The sequence below is a fragment of the Armigeres subalbatus genome, chromosome 1 (assembly GCF_024139115.2).
Source record: "Armigeres subalbatus isolate Guangzhou_Male chromosome 1, GZ_Asu_2, whole genome shotgun sequence".
In the NCBI taxonomy this organism is placed as follows: Eukaryota; Metazoa; Arthropoda; class Insecta; order Diptera; family Culicidae; genus Armigeres; species Armigeres subalbatus.
The window spans coordinates 89,432,960-89,449,601 of NC_085139.1; the positions used below are offsets into that span (position 1 = coordinate 89,432,960).

General features: G+C 41.8%; 1 long non-coding RNA gene across 1 annotated transcript; it reads right to left on the reverse strand.

The window, feature by feature from the left end:
- Window positions 1-3,439: 3,439 nt before the first annotated feature.
- Window positions 3,440-5,503, reverse strand: LOC134221584 (uncharacterized). The gene is made up of 3 exons (XR_009982368.1): window positions 5,257-5,503; window positions 4,589-4,919; window positions 3,440-3,705 (listed from the first exon to the last, which is right to left on the reverse strand). It is a non-coding gene; the product is annotated as an uncharacterized LOC134221584 (long non-coding RNA).
- Between the last annotated feature and the right edge of the window lie 11,139 nt (window positions 5,504-16,642).

Here is a 16,642-nt window from a genome sequence, read left to right on the forward strand (position 1 = left end):
ATTCAACGTATTTAACGTATTTTACAATTTGACAAGAGTTATCGTTTTTCTGTCAGCGCATGCACGCTCAACTTGAGATACCCATTTTAGGGTACACAACAGCTCTCCCCCCTTAAGGATTGAAACTTATATACATATTATTTTTTTGTTATCATAAAGTTTTTCTTCTTAATTCTAAGTACAATTGTACACTTATACAATTTAGTTTTCTTTTTCAGAACAATTTCACTCATATACATAATTCGGATCAGTCTTCATGACTTTTTTTCTTTTCGAACGCCTTGGTGGCATGCTAGGAGGGTCGTCCACCATCGATTTCGCTCTTTTTCTTCGGATCCTGACATCTTCATCAGGAAATCCTAGGAACTCCTCTTCATCTTGATCGCTGCCATTTCGAATTTCTGTTTCCGCCATTTGAGCCGAAAATGTTACATTCGAACGAACCATCGAGTCCGGATTAGCAGCAGGCCTAAGCTGTGTTCTATGGGCGTTTATTGGAACGTTTGAAATTTCCACCTGGAAGACATTTTGAGAAACTTGTTTTAGAAAAATTGCCTTAATCCACCTAGCATGGTTCTGAGGATTGTGGTTTTTATACCACACCTCATCACCAGCCATCAGGTTTTGCAGACGATCAGTGTTACCCTTAAGTAAAACACTTTTATGTTTGCTTATATCATCATGCAGCTGATTTGGAGAATTTTGTGGTACAACTTCGGGTTTTAGATAATGTTTATAACTCTTTTTTGGATTGATAAGGTCAATTAATGTCTTCGGAGCATATGAGAAAATCTTCTCCGATGGGATTCGCCCATCACTTGTTGTACAGTAGTTACGAAAATTAATTAAAAATAGGCTAATCTGATCCTCAAGGTCCAATTCACTAACTTCTGGTTCAAGTAAAAACTTTTTCAAAACCTCTTTAACAGTACGTACAAGTCTTTCTGCCTGACCATTACTGGCAGGATTGTACGGAGGACTCTTTAGAACATTTATTCCTTGTTTAACCAAAAAGTTGACAAAAGTATGTGAATTGAAAGGAGGACCACCGTCAGAAACTAAGACATCTGGCAACCCAAAACGAGCAAAAAATGCTACTAATTTTTTTAGTACTTTACTCGTATCTGTACCCCTCTTCATCCACTCTATCTCCACCCACTTTGAGAAGCTATCTACCATAAGCAAAAATGTGTGATGTTGAAAATGAAAGAAATCAATATGCACTCTACTAAAAGGCCTTGTTGTTGGAATCCAGTGAGACTTCATTTTTGATTTTGGTACTATCGCCATTCCATTGCATGCATCACAATGAGCGACAAAGTTTTCAATATCTGTATTTATACCAAACCAGTATACAAATCGTCTAGCTAACTGTTTCATTTTTACTACGCCACCGTGATTGGCATGTAATAATTTCAGAATCACCTTCTGCATTGATTGCGGTATGATTACCCTGTCCTGGTATAACAAGCAATCGTCAACAAGTTCTAAATCATGCCGATTAGAAAAAATGTTCACAAAACGCTTGTCAAGTCGTTTTGGCCAACCACGGTTAATGTAATTAATAATTTGTTGCAGAAATATATCGTTCTTTGTCTCATTTGCTATTTTTTTATGTTCCACTGGTAATTCATTTCTAAAATTTAAACTGTTTAGAATATTTTTATCATACTCACTAGGCACTAATTGCGCTAGAGGGAATCTGGAACAAAAGTCCGCATTACCCATTTGTGAAGATGGCCTGTATTTAATTTCAAAATCATATATTGAAAGTTCTAAAATATATCTTTGCAATCTTGTAACGTAAATAGCATGCTTTCCTTCCTTGCTAAAGATACCTACTAATGGCTTATGGTCAGTAAACACATAAAAAAATTTGCCATAGAGGAATTTATGAAACTTTTTAATGGTAGAAACTAATGCTAAAGCTTCCAGGTGAAGAATTGGGTAGTTCTTTTGGGCTGAGTTTAACGAAAATGACGTAAAACAAATCGGTTTTTCAACGTCGTCAATAATATGCGCAATCACTCCTCCTAAGCCATAACCAGATGCATCAGACACTACTGCTATTGGTTTATTTGGGTCATAAAACTCCAAAATATTGGCTTTCAGTAATGCCTGTTTACTTTCATCAAATGCATTTTCGCAACTTTCGTTCCATATAAATTTAACATCGGTTTTTAAAAGATTGTACAAGTGATACAACTTAGAAGAAAGACGCGGTATAGATTTATGATAATAATTTATCAAACCCAGAAAAGATTTGAGTTCCGTTACAGTTCTGGGAATTTTTGCATTTTTAATTGTTTCAATTTTATCAGGGCAAGGCATTAAACCATCTTGGCAAATAATATGCCCAAGATAATTCAGCTCTGTAACGAAAAACTTACATTTGTCGTAATTTACCTTAATATTTGCATTAGATAATCGTTCAACAACCAATTCAAGTCTTTTTAAACAATCGGCCAAATTTTTCCAGCAATAAGCACGTCATCTAAATAACAGTACACAAATTCTAAATCTTTTAAAACTTGATCCATTACTTGCTGGAAAATGGAAGCACTAGAGGAAGCCCCCTGCGGTAATCTGTTGTAGGTAAATAAACCTTTAATAGTGTTTATCACCATGAACTTCCTAGAATTTTCAGAAAGAGATAGCTGGGTGTATGCACCTTCTAAATCTAAGGCATAAAAAATTTTACAACCCGCCAATCCAGCAAACAAATCTTGAGCAGTTGGTAATGGATAGCTATTTGGTACAATTACCTTATTAACCGAAACCTTGCAATCTATTACAAGTCGGATGTCATTATTTTTCTTTGGTACAACTATGATTGGAGACGCCCACTCACTTGTCTGTACTGGAGTGATGACATTTTCTTGTTCTAGTTTATCTAAATAAGCGATGACCTTATCCCTCAAACGATAAGGAACATTATAAGCTTTCTTGAAAATTGGCCTGTCCGATTTCAAAACCAGATCTGCATTAAAACCATTTATTGGTGACGTCAAGTTTTTAGAAAATACATGCTTATACTTTTGTTTAATTTTATCTACCAAATCGTTATTTTCATTCATTAGAATGTTATTTATTTGTAAAGAGTTACAAAAGTAATTTCTCCAGCTAGGAATAAATACATCTAGCCACGATCGTCCCATGAGAGGATAAAACTTATTTTTACAGTTTAACACCAAAAGCCTCAATTTTTCAGTTTTTTTCTTAAAATTCACTGTAACATCTGTTTCGCCAGCTATTTGTAGTTTTGCTCCGGATAGAGATTTATTAAAAAGCGAAAAATACTGCGTTTTACTTATTACAGAAACAGAGGAACCACAGTCAACCTCCATTTCCACGAATTTATCCTCAATACGAACATTCACAAGACAAGGTTCACTTATTTTATTAAGGGACACTACATTCATGCACTGAAAATCACCTGAATCAGAATCGTCGCTCTCTTCCGAATCTTGCGTCCTCATCCTGTTCAACAGCTCTGATACATCTGGTACATTAGTTCCTGAGGTTCCAGGCTTCATCTGCTCCAACAGTTGTACGGAATCCTTGCGCATATTTTTCAATTTGTAGCATTTCCTTTTCAGATGACCTTTCATCCTACAAAAATCACAAAAACGAGGATCGGAAGTGGACTGATCTCCCCGTCGTCTCCAATCCACAGACCTCGGCTTTTGGAAATTGTTCCTATACCTGTTATTTCGATATTGATAACTACTATTCCGATCTATATGTTGCGGTTGAATCCCTAACCTACTTTTCACTGGCCCACGATTTCTTTCAGTTTTGTAATTAGCATTATCATTTCTTGATTTATTGTATGCTTGTGCCAGTCTATGAAGAGCAGTACCCACGGGAGCACCATTCCCCATAGCGGCAATACGATGAAAATCAGGACCAATATTTGCAGAGAGAGTTTGTACATTACTTTTCGCGGCTTCCCAGGTTTGAATTATTTTTTCAGCAGTTTCCAAAGTTTGGTCTGGGTCACTTAAAATACGTTGTTTCAAAGCTACATCTTTCAAACCTGCTAGCAATCTATCTCTGATTGCAGTATCTTTAAACTCACCATAAGCACAAAGTTCTGCCTGAATTTTCAACGCTAGTAAAAAATCCTCAACAGATTCGTCTAAATCTTGAACACGTTGATTGAAATTTATTCTTTGGCATACACCAGAAGCTGTTTTGTCTAGCCTTGCTTTAAGTTTCTCCACCATGACGGCCAAAGAAACTTCAAGTAAATCACCAGTGGGAAATAGTTTTCGCAATTCTGAATAAATGAAAGAACCACTCAAGGTTATAAAATGAGATTTTCGATCATTTTCTCCAATCTTATTCGCCAGAAAAAAGAACTCCAATCGCTCTACCCAATGCGTAAACGAAGTGCCTTTGCGGAAAGGCTCAATCGTCGTAGTGAAAGATATTGACATTATAAGTCTTTAAATCACTTTTATAATACAATAAGTTTTCGAGTTTGAAAAAAAAAAACAATGGGCAATAATAAATAAATAAAACAAAAGAAAGCAATTGGTACTGTTAGCCCGAAACAATAGAAAAAAAAAATGTAATGACTTACCCGATCCTTCCGGACTGAGTACACCGTTTTCGCTTCCACTCACCAGCGTCGAAAAAGTACCGGCAGTGATTCCTCTGGGACCCGGTGCCGAACCTTCAAATTCAGCTAACGACGTACGTCACACTCACAGTGTCGTAATATTGCACTGTTTTTCAGCATCAACGTGAATCCAATAATCGTCCGGTACTAGTATCGCCGAAATTTTCTGCCTTTCGCCTCCCGAATAGCAATGAATACAGCGGGTATAATTCACTACCATTAGCGTCGCAGAAAAGTTTTCTCCGTTTCCAGCAATCCAGCGGAAGATGCAATTAAATGCAATATCACCACACTAAACGGGAATAAAAAAGAAACTATTAGAATAAAGCAAAAACAGTTTCTTTCAAACACACGTTCTATTCTAATCTCTTTTAACAAAAGAGCAACGGAATGGCGGTGCCGCTAAATACACCTTTTGTTTCGACACAATTGACGCGCACAAAATTAATATTGTTAGTATTTTCACACTGTCCGCAATTCTACTCACTCTGTTTTACTCTTTCCTATGTGCCATTCAATGGAACAAAAGAAAAGACAATCATTTAGGCCAAACGCCGAACTGAAATGCTAGCCACCTCACCGCACCTAAAATGCTGGCTAAAAAGTTTCCCTCAGGAACTTTAACTTACCTGCACTGTAAGGTCCTTTGCAGAAGTTATCCTCGTCGCCACTTTTATGATTTAAAGATGAATCACAGTTGAGCAAGGCGGAATTGAGTACGCAATCACGTGGAAAAGGTTGGGAGACTTCGAATCACTTGTAAAGAAGAACACTTGTTCACTGGTTGATAGTTCGAAGTGGAAGAGACCACTTTCTGTTATATTCAACGTATTTAACGTATTTTACAATTTGACAACAGTTATCGTTTTTCTGTCAGCGCATGCACGCTCAACTTGAGATACCCATTTTAGGGTACACAACACTTTGTACCCAACCATCCTAGAATAAAGTCGTATTTAAAATACAACATTTTGGCGACGAGGATTTTTTTTCAAGAATTCAACGCTTTGGAGGAAGAGCTGCAGTTCTCAAGATGCCTGGATCCGGCGACTTTCAAGTAATCTACCAGCAAATCCTGCGGCAGAATCAAGCGATGGCGGAGCAAAACACCCGGCTGATGGAGATGATGGAACGTTTCGGCAACCAAGAAAACGTTTCCAATCGGTCGGCGGGCAGCCCGGAGTTCATCATCGAATCTCTGGCCTCCAACATCCGGGAGTTCGTCTACGATCCAGACAACGGGCTCGTTTTCGACCGGTGGTACCGGAAGTACGAAGACCTTTTCCTCAAGGACGGAGCGAAGTTGGACGATGCGGCGAAAGTGCGGTTGCTGTTGAGAAGCCTCAGCGTGACGGTGCACGACAAGTACGTCAACTTCGTGCTCCCAAAGCACCCCTGTGAGTACTCGTTCGATGAGACGGTGAAGAAGCTTACAGAGCTGTTCAGCGTCCGAATCTCCCTGTTCAGCAAGCGGTACCAGTGCTTCCAGCTAACGAAGCACGACGCGGACGATTTTCTAATGTACGCTGGGACGGTCAACCGATGCTGTGAAGACTTCGAGCTCAGCAAGATCACGGCGGACTAATTCAAGAGCCTGATTTTCACCTGTGGGCTCCGATCGTCGAAGGACGCAGACATCCGAACGAGACTCCTATCCAAGCTTGAGGCTAACGCGGCGGATGAATGCACTCTGGAATCACTCATCACGGAGTGCCAACGTCTGCAAAACCTCAAGCACGACACGGCCATGGTGGAACACAAGAAATCGGTGAGTACAATCTGCGCAGTCAAGCAGAACAAGCCTCCACCGATGACACCGAGTTCCAAAGAGAAGAAGAAGACGAAGTCCGAAGGTCCAAAAACACCCTGCTGGCAGTGTGGCGGAATGCACTACGTCCGGGACTGCACCTACACGAAGCACGTTTGTCGGGACTGCAAGCAAACCGGCCACAAAGAAGGGTATTGTGGCAGCTACACATCGAAGGCGGCACTCAAGAAGAAGAAGCACGTGAACGGAATTTTCTCCATCAACCAGGTCAGCTGCACTTCTAGACGGAAGTTCCTAACGGTGGATATCAACGGGTCTCAAGTCACTCTGCAGTTGGACACCGCGTCCGACATCACCATCGTTTCGAAGAAGCAGTGGAAGAAGAACCTGGGCTCAGCAACGCTGACTCCCACAACACGGACTGCCCGGACTGCGTCGGGTGACGCTTTTCATCTACTTGGTGAACTCCAATACCCAATCAAACTCGGAGGTGTCACCAAAACCGCAACTTTCTACGTGATCAACAATAGCATCAACCTGATCGGTCTGGACTGGATCGAGCTGTTCAAGCTGTGGGACACCCCGCTATCTGCAATCTGCAAACTGATCCACGTTGCCGATGGTCAAGTCAATCAAATCCAAGTGTACAAAGCTGCGTATCCCGAAGTGTTCAAGAACGGCCTCGGACACTGCAAGAAGATGAAGGTCCGACTCTATCTCAAGCCCGATGTCAAACCCGTTTGACAGTTCCAGTTCCTTTCACGTCCATGGAGAAGATCGATGCGGAGCTGGACCGACTTCAATCGCTGGGCATCATCACGCCTGTCGATTTCTCGCAGTGGGCGGCTCCGATCGTCGTAGTGAAGAAGCCCGGAGGAAAAGTACGAATCTGTGCCGATTACTCAACTGGACTGAACGCTACCGGTCCCTGATGACATCTTTACCAAGCTCAATGGGTGCCGGTATTTCAGTGCCATCGACCTGACTGACGCCTATCTTCAAGTGGAAGTTGACGACGACTCGAAGCAGCTGCTCACAATCAACATGCATCGAGGTCTCTTCCGCTTCAACCGGCTCGCACCAGGAGTAAAATCCGCTCCCGGGGCCTTCCAGCAGCTGATGAACAGCAGAGTGGACACGTTTCTGGACGACATCTTCGTGGCCAGCAAAACCGAAGAGGAGCACCACAAGATGCTCAACGCACTGTTTCAACGCCTTCAAGCCTAGGGTTTCGTTCTGAGGGAAGAAAAGTGCAACATTCTGCAGCCGGAGGTAAAGTATTTGGCGCACATCGTAGACGAGAACGGTCTCCGTCCAGACCCATTCAAGGTGGAAGCCATTGTCAAGATGCCACCGCCCAAAGATGTCACAACTCTACGCTCGTTCCTTGGTGCGGTGAATTTCTACGCGAAGTTTGTCCCGGAGATGCACCAACTGCACCAATTTGCTTCTGACACACTGCGATCCATCACTAGACATCATGGTTGCTGCCGACGCCTCGCAGTCCGGAATCGGTGTCTGCCTTCTACACAGGTTCCCCGATGGCTCACTCAAAGCTGTTGCACACGCTTCCCGCTCACTCACCCCCGCGGAGGCAAATTACGGACAGATCGAGAAGGAAGGTCTTGCACTTGTGTTTGCCGTAACGATATTCCATCGGATGCTGCTCGGACGCAAGTTTGCCCTCCAGACGGATCATCAGCCACTCCTGCGGATATTCGGACAGAAGAAGGGTGGAACACGGCCAACCGCCTTCAACGTTGGGCCCTGGCGCTTCTGTGCTACAACTTCGTGATCGAGTACGTGTCCACCACACAGCTTGGATATGCCGACGTACTGTCCCGCCTCATCAACGGTTACGTCAAACCAGAGGAGGACTTCATCATCGCATCGATTCAACTGGAAGACGACATCGAGATTCCACTCCAGGAAGCCATCAGTTCGCTGCCAGTTACGTTCAAATCGGTGCGCGGCGCTACTCTTCAGTGGCCGGTTCTCCAACAAGTGATCCAGTACAAACAGCGTGGATGGCCCTCCAAAATCGATGACATCGCTAACCCTGAAGTTCGCCCTTTCTTCGTTCATCGAGACGCTCTATCGGTAGTGAAGGGGTGCGTCATGATGTCCAACCGTTTGGTGATTCCGGACAGTTTTCGGCAGCGGATTACTCCGACGCGTGTTGTACGCCTTCGAGAGTTTTGAGCGCAGACATGCTGCAACGAGGTAGTGTTCGGATTCAATCTTCGCAATGCGGTAAGTGCGTGCGTTCGTGATATCGGAGAAGAATTTACCGTCGATTTGAACGTGGTCGATTTGGTTTTCCGTTTCTTGGTTAGGTGATTTCCATGTGGCCTTGTGGATATTCTTGCGGGGGAAGAAAATACTTCAGACTATCTTTCCGAGAGAGGCTGCAAAGTTGATACATCGTTGGCCGTTGTCGTTCGATGCGGTATGCAGACTATCCAGACTCCCTTCCTACCTGAGCGTTCATGTCGCCGATGACGATTTTGACGTCCCACAGTGGGCATCCATCGTATGTCTGCTCCAGCTGTACACAGAACGCTTCTTTCTTGTCGTCGGGTCTCTCTTCGTGTGGGCAGTGCACGTTGATGATGCTATAGTTGAAGAAAAGGCTTTTTATCCTCAGCTTGCACATCCTTGCGTTGATTGGCTGCTACCCAATCTCGCGTTGGCGCATCTTGCCCAAAACTATGAAGCTGGTTCCCAGATCGTTGGTGGTGCAGCTTTGGTAGAATCTAGCCGCTCGATGCCCACTTTTCCACACCTGTCCAGCAGATTTCCTGCAACGCTACGAAGTCGAAGTAGCGGGAATGTAATTCATCGTAGATTATCCTGTTACGACCTGCAAAGCTTAGCGACTTGCATTTCTATGTTCCAAGCTTCCAATCGTGATCTTTTATTCGTAGCCTAGGTCGTTGCCGATTGTATCGAGTCGTATTATCTTCTATGTCGTTCGTAATGGTTGTTTTTAAAGTCCTTTCAGGTCTGTTTAGCATCCCTACTAACCCTAGAACTTGGGCTTGAGCAATGCGCATTGAGCGGCACACGGTCGTTTTGGTGGAGCCTACTTACTAGTATTCTTAGACTGATCTCACCAGTGAGCAATACAGGGATTTGTCTTTGAAGTTTTTTGCTATACTGAAGATAAAGCCCAGTGTTTTTGTGGCCTCTGAGGTGATGTTAGTAATGTGCTCCTTAAAAGTGAGCTTAGAATCAAAGGAGGCTTTAGAGCCTCTTCAAAAACAGCTTCCGAGTCTCTTGAAAGAGTCTCCGAGCATCTTGAAAAAGGTTTCCGAGCATCTTGAAAGGAGACTTCCGAGCGTCTTGAAAGGAGGCTTCCAAACTCATTGAAAGGAGGCTTCGGAGCCTCTTTATAGAAGGTTCCAGAGCCTTTTTATGGAGCCTTTTGAAAGGAGACTTCCGAACCTCTTGAAAGGAGGTTTCCAGGACTCTTGAAAGGAGGTCTCCGAGCATCTTGAAAGGAGGCTTTCGAGCCCCTTGAAAGGAGACTTCCTAGCCTCTTAAAAGGAGGCTTCCAAGTCTCTCAAAGGAAGACTTCAAAGCCTCTTAAAAGGAGGCTTCCAAGCCTCTTGAAATGAGGCTTACGACCCGCTTGAAAGGAGGCTTCCAAGCCTCTTGAAATAGGTTAAGGAGGCAAAAGAGGATTTCCAAGCCTTTTAAAGGGAGGTTTCCGAGCTTCCTAAAAGGAGGCTTACAAGTCTTTTGAAAAAAGGAGCCTCTTCAGAGAATGTTTTCGAGCCTTAGAGAGAGGTCTCCGAGCATCTTGAACGGAGGCTTTCTAGCCTCTTGAAGGAAGACTTCCGAGCCTTTCAAAAGGAGGCTTTCAAGCCTCTTGAGAGGCGGCTCCCTTGCCTCTTAAAAGGAGGCTACTGACCTTTTCGGAAAAAAGACTCGTACAGTTGTAGAATGAGCCAGATGCATATTATATGATCTAATCTAATCTAATCCAGATGCATAATGCCAGATGCATATTATATGACGACAAAAACTGGGGAGCAGTTGTGGCTGCCGCTGTATATTTGATCAACAGATCACCGGCGAAAAAGATCAAATGGACTCCAAAGGGGGTCACACACCAAAGTTTTCCTATTCTTACTGGCTGTTTCTGAATAATCTAAAGCTTATCTGATGGAGCTCAATATGTTAGAAGTCAATCAAGGCAGGTGCTGCAGATAAATAAAAAAAATCAAGGAAAACAATCATTAGAACAAGACGCTGCTTTATAGTTCATAGGGCACAACTCAAGGCGATGCAGCTGACAGTGGAAACTTTCTTCGTTTTCTGATAGAACTGAGATAACCGAAGATGAAGATATGTGGCAACTAATAGCGTATCGTGGTATCAAATAGTTGATTCAGTGTTATCTGCTTAGATGTAAACAAAATAAATGAATGAATAAACGGGTCAATTTACGAGCTTGAGTTGCGGTTGAGCTTGCGAATTCTGCCGTACTCCAGGAACGTTGTCTTCAGATTCGTCTAGGTTCGGACGGCAATAAATTGAAGGCGCTGAAAACGTTTGCCTTATTCCTGCTGTTGTCATTCTGGGGAATAATGCATTGCCAAGACTGACTCGTAGGCGCCAAAATGGGCAGTGCGCACTTGGCGTTGGATCTGGATTCACCACGATAAGAGATGCGACCAGGCACTAGAATACAAGCCGGGACACATATTCATCGGTATACCATTGTACGTATCCGACGAATTGAGTGTGCAGAAATTCTGTCACCGACCTACGGAGTGCCTATCACTGTGCTTGCATCTGTTGTAACACCTCGAAATGGTGTCGTTGATGATGGCTGTGGAGAATTGCCAGCTCTTCACTCCGTGCCAGTCAACTCTAGCCACTGGGGTGAAACCGACGCTGTCCATCGCGCACAGTATCCGATCCCCTTGAATAAGAAAAGGGATCCTGTGTTCGTCGGATGTGGCTGCTTGCCCTATGCTGAGTAGCAGAGCCCTGTTGTTCACTCTTTGGGGCAGGGAGAGCGTCTGGACGAAGCTGCCCCTTGTACGGCAGTTGACCTTCACGGACCGAAAATGGCTCCAATAACCTTGACGATCTTCCGATAATGTGTAATAGGAATGCTCTCATTCTCCAAAATAGGTTGCGATTTGATGAATTTCAAATCAACTGAAAAATTGCTGGATTAATAACTTCGGAAAATACTGCCCACAATCACATATTTGTCCCAAATGAATAGGAAATACAGCAAACATGGGACTGATATGCGATCGTAGGTAGAAAACATTGACTATCATATCAACGTACTTAACGTGACGAAAAATATTCAACGAAATCAAGATTTGCTCCGATTAGTTGATGACGAAAAGGTTTCAATAAAAATCAATTGATCGAAAAGCCTGATATTACGGTAAATAGTTCGGAATGCAGATTTATTCGTTTTCTATCAGGGATTCAATCCAAAAGAGAATGAAGAAGTCTCTCACTTATCATCTCTGTATACGATATGTAGCATACCGTGAGAGACTTTTTTCGCAAGCTGCCATGATAAGAACTGATTCGGGAGGCTGTACCTAATGATATTTAAATTTCTTTTGAAATGCTCCAAACGCGGGGAGCACTGGTTCTGATGATGCATTTGAACTTGTTCTACACAGCTGAGCGGTCCCAAACGCAAAAGGAGCGAACAAAGCGAGAGTTATCACTTCTCTGTGGGAGTTGCCTATCTGATTCTGTTTTTTTCGCACTTGTACCTTGTAGTTTTTTTTATCTTTGTTCGTTATCTATTGAGAGCGATTTTTGCTAACCCTGGGGTGGCATTGCGCATTTCTGAGGTCAAAAGCTCAGCCATAAAAAAACCTAAAATATTTACTGCCAACCGAGCCGAAAAGATATTTCTCTTGTCAAGTCCAATACCGCAAAAACAGACTGGAAGTCATCTACGGCGATTTAACCTGTTGATTGAAATTTGCTTAGAAGTATTTTATTTGAAAAAGATTCAAAAGTACACAATATTTTGCTCAAATATAAAATAGACGCAATAAATCATTTTGTATTATGCATTGAATTTCAATATTAAATGAAGAACAAATGTTGCGAACATGCTGCGACCTGCTTCAACGGTTCAAAACTGCTATGCGGTCCCAATGGTAAGCATGCTGGGGACCACTGAACTAGGCGTTGAAATTGATTTGAAGATCAATCTGAAATAAACTATCAAACAAAAATGCATCTTTGACTATAATTTAGAAGTGGGATACAACAGATCGCCCAAAATTTACTTGAGAAGCGAGAAACCCTCGGAAATAGAAGATTGGGAAAATATCGGAAAGAGTCTTCCTTTGGCGAATCACCCGAAGGGGATATGTAGAAGTTTTGATGAAAATACGTGTCAAGAAGGAAGGTCACGCGCTGAAGATGGTCGCCAAATAGCTGGAATACAAACTGTACGTAGATCAGAAGATGAACAACGCCAAGTTGTAACAATGGCCAATTTAAATCAGATATTTAAGTTGGCAGAAAATGTCTTTACTGTTGCCGGACTACTCTGAGTTCCATGCGGAGGATGTCGAACATTTCGTTAGTGTCGTTGAACGTACGAAGCAACCCAAGTAACCATGAAGCTATATATGTTTGCAAATAATACAGCAATTAAAGTTGACTTAAAGTGGAAAACGGCCCTTTTGCGACCGAAATAATGCTTAATTACTTTGACATTTTGAAATAAAACATAAGTAATGCATCGCTGCATTTGTAATGCTGAACTATTGTATCGTTGCTTGACAGTTGATGAATAAATGCATCTGTACATCGTTGTAACTGATCTAATGCAATAAGCCTTTAATATGCTGATCTGTGATTGATTACATGCAATAATTAATGCTTGGTGGTTACTTGGGAAGTTTTCAAGATAAACGACGATATCATGAAGCTGTTAGATTTGAAACACATCCTTGAGTTCCGCTTAACATAATCATGGGATTTTTGTTTTTTTTATTTATCCGATCTGATGAATACCTCGTTTGGTCTGGATAAGGATCAGGCCTGGATCTCGTTATTCTGATTCAGTGCCTTTGGTGAGTATTGTTAGAAGATGTAGTTATTCGATCGACAATGAATAAGACATTCCTGCCGAATTTTATAACATTCCTATCGACTTTTATAATGATATGATGCGCCATTAATGTTAGGGACACATCATCATATTATCTAAATAATTTCGTTATCTGAATATTCTTCCGAACTTGCAAAACTGCCATGGAATAACAATTTATTTGGAATATTCTACTATGTATCATGTATGTATATTATATCACCGAGGCAGAAATAGTTTGCTCCATGATTAGTGCAGAAGGAAAGAAATTTAAAAGAAAGCTTCAGTAACGCTAGATTTTAGATCTTGGATAGAAAAAAACTGCACTAAATGAAGAAACATAGTTACAATACAGTGTACATTCAATAGCACTACGATTTATAACTTCCTTTGTCGTCATCTGGTGAAACCGTCAGATCAACTCATCGGTTTGAAAGCATATATATACAAATTATAGATCTCATTAATCATAAATAGTTCCTTCCGATATAGGTGTAGAATGCCGTCCGCAAAAAAAATAACAATCAACATTATAAGTATATCCATGCAGTAGAAAGTAGTCAACAGTGAGGGAATTTCAGTTAGAAAAAAATATTTTTTAAATTTAAATTTGAGTGATATTTTTTATTACCTATCCTATTTTTGTGTTACGTTCGTGGGTTAACCTATGAAAGATGAATTCGTTCAACTTGATTTGTCCTTTTTTACAATATTATTCAAATAAAATATGCGAATTCGACTTCAACTTTCATAAAATTGATGAGTCAGATTTTAGAATTCTCGTTTGATAATCAGGCAAAAAAAAAATTTACATACTAACGGGTTCACCTAATTGTTCCTGATGTCTTACCACTAACTACTTTCTCATACTGTACCAATAGCACACTAATCGTTATATACATATATCAACCCCTTTCCACAAACGGAATTGAATTGCCATACTGAAACAAAAATTATAATTCTAAAAAAAATACCGAGCTTTTTTTCAATGTATCACATCCATACCTCACGTAATTTGTATTTTTTGCTAATTCATAACAATCGTCTTGATTCAAAAAGAAAATGCTAAAAGATTATGTGAGTCACCTATCACGAAAATGTACTTGTCGGTACTGAAATCATGGTGACCGATGAGTTCTTACTCCGTTGGAATCCTAAAAATTTGTCCGTGTTTGTAAGCTGCGAGACTTTAGCTGGGTACACAAACCGTAGAAAGTCCTACTTGCAGCCGCAACACGTATTTGCACCTCGCGGCTAACTCAACCTCAAATCGCGTCTCATCCATTTCCACTTCGGGACCAACACCGTTAGGACTGCCCCGTTCTCTGCCAGCCACCAGATACTTAATTTTGCTAGAGTTTATGATCAGCCCTAACTATTCTTTCAGTTTTCTGCTTAAAAGGCACGAAAGCCTCTTCCACTGCTCTGTCATCTACACCAAATGATGTCAATGTCATACGCAAAACCAAGGATCATTTAAGACTGGTTGATGATGGTTCCGTTTCTTTGCACACCAGATCTTCGAATTGCACCTTTGAGAGCTATGTTGAATGGTAGATTAGAGAGCGCCATCCTTGTTCCAATCCATCTAACGTCACGAACTAATCGGATGTCTCACCAGATATTCTGACGCTCGATTTGGACTTCTTGGACGACGTTGCTCAAGTCTGCCTAATAAGATTTGTCGGAAAGACATGTTCTAGCATTACGAGCCATTGAAGATGTGGAGTGCTTTAACGAAAGGGACTGCAAGTGCAAGTGCGACGTGTCAAGAGAGCAGTCTCGTTGCTCAAATGGCAAAGAGCATGGGATACGGCAGTCAAAGGTCGTTGGACCCACAGGCTAATTCCGGATGTATCGTGTTGGGTCAATAGAAAGCATGGTCAGATCAATTTCCACCTGGACAGGTGTTGTCTGAACATGGCTGTTTCAAGAAGTTTTTGCATAAGTTTCAGGTTCGCAGAAGCTGCGGATTGCCCGGAATGCGTAGGCAGAGATGTCCTACACAGTTGGTAAAAAAATTGCTCTTTTATTTTTCACAATTTTTAACAATGAAATAAAATTCATTCAGTGACTGTGGATATTTGAGTTTTCTAAATGTCATTTCGATCTGTCAAAATATTAAACGCCGGGGCCACGCGGGCGCGCGCGCAGCAAGTAGGGGAAGAAGGGGCACTATGCCCTAGCTAAGCATATACTGCTTTTATGCCTTAGCTATAACGATTTTTATGGATGTTTCTACCTCACGCAACAGTTGAACAATATAGCTAGCTGATGCCATTTTAAAATTAGAAAATAATTTCAATCATATTGATAATATTCACATTTTAAAAAAGTGGTGATATTTCGTTGCCGAAAAACTCATGAGGCAAAACGCCTTTTAGCAGGCAGCTCTTAGGGAACAACGTACCATGCGTCGGCACATCATTGTCGGTATATTGTAGGATAGTTAAACTAGGGCGTTTGCCTCGCCGAAATGTTAGATGTTTCATCAAAATGTGGAAAATTTCAGTTTTTCCTACATTCCTATTTATTATTTTGACACGTTTTGCGCCTAACCTATATAATTTCACGTCTAGTTTTATTAAGGCTATCTCAAACAAGGTAAATATAAGTTAAAACACTCAACCCTCTTTTTACGTTACTTATTGTGGGGACGTAAACCGAATGTGACGTAAAAAGAATTTTTGCTAAAATTTCTAGTATTTCACTTAATTTATTGATCTCTGGATACTTTTAAATACATTCACTTGCGTCTTACATGAGGTATTGTAAGATTTCTCCATATCCAGGCATATGAGATGTTTTTTTTTGTGAGAATCTGCATCCAGACACCGGTGGGCTACCGGCGAACGGGGTTTAGCTATTGCCGACCCGCTAAAACCACCCTGTTCACAGACCCTGAGTCTCCCCGGAACAGTCTTTTCGGCATTACTTCTGGGAGGGGTCCGTGCTACTACGCACGCCCACATACTAGCTACCCACTAGCTTCAAATCACAACTAGCTACCCACTAGTTCCTCTACCTCATAACTAGCTACCCACTAGTTCCACTACTACTTAACCAACTACCCGCTGGTACCTCACCCTCGAGACTAGCTACCCACTAGTCGGCGCTATCCGACTGCTGCTCGGCGCGCCAATTGCGC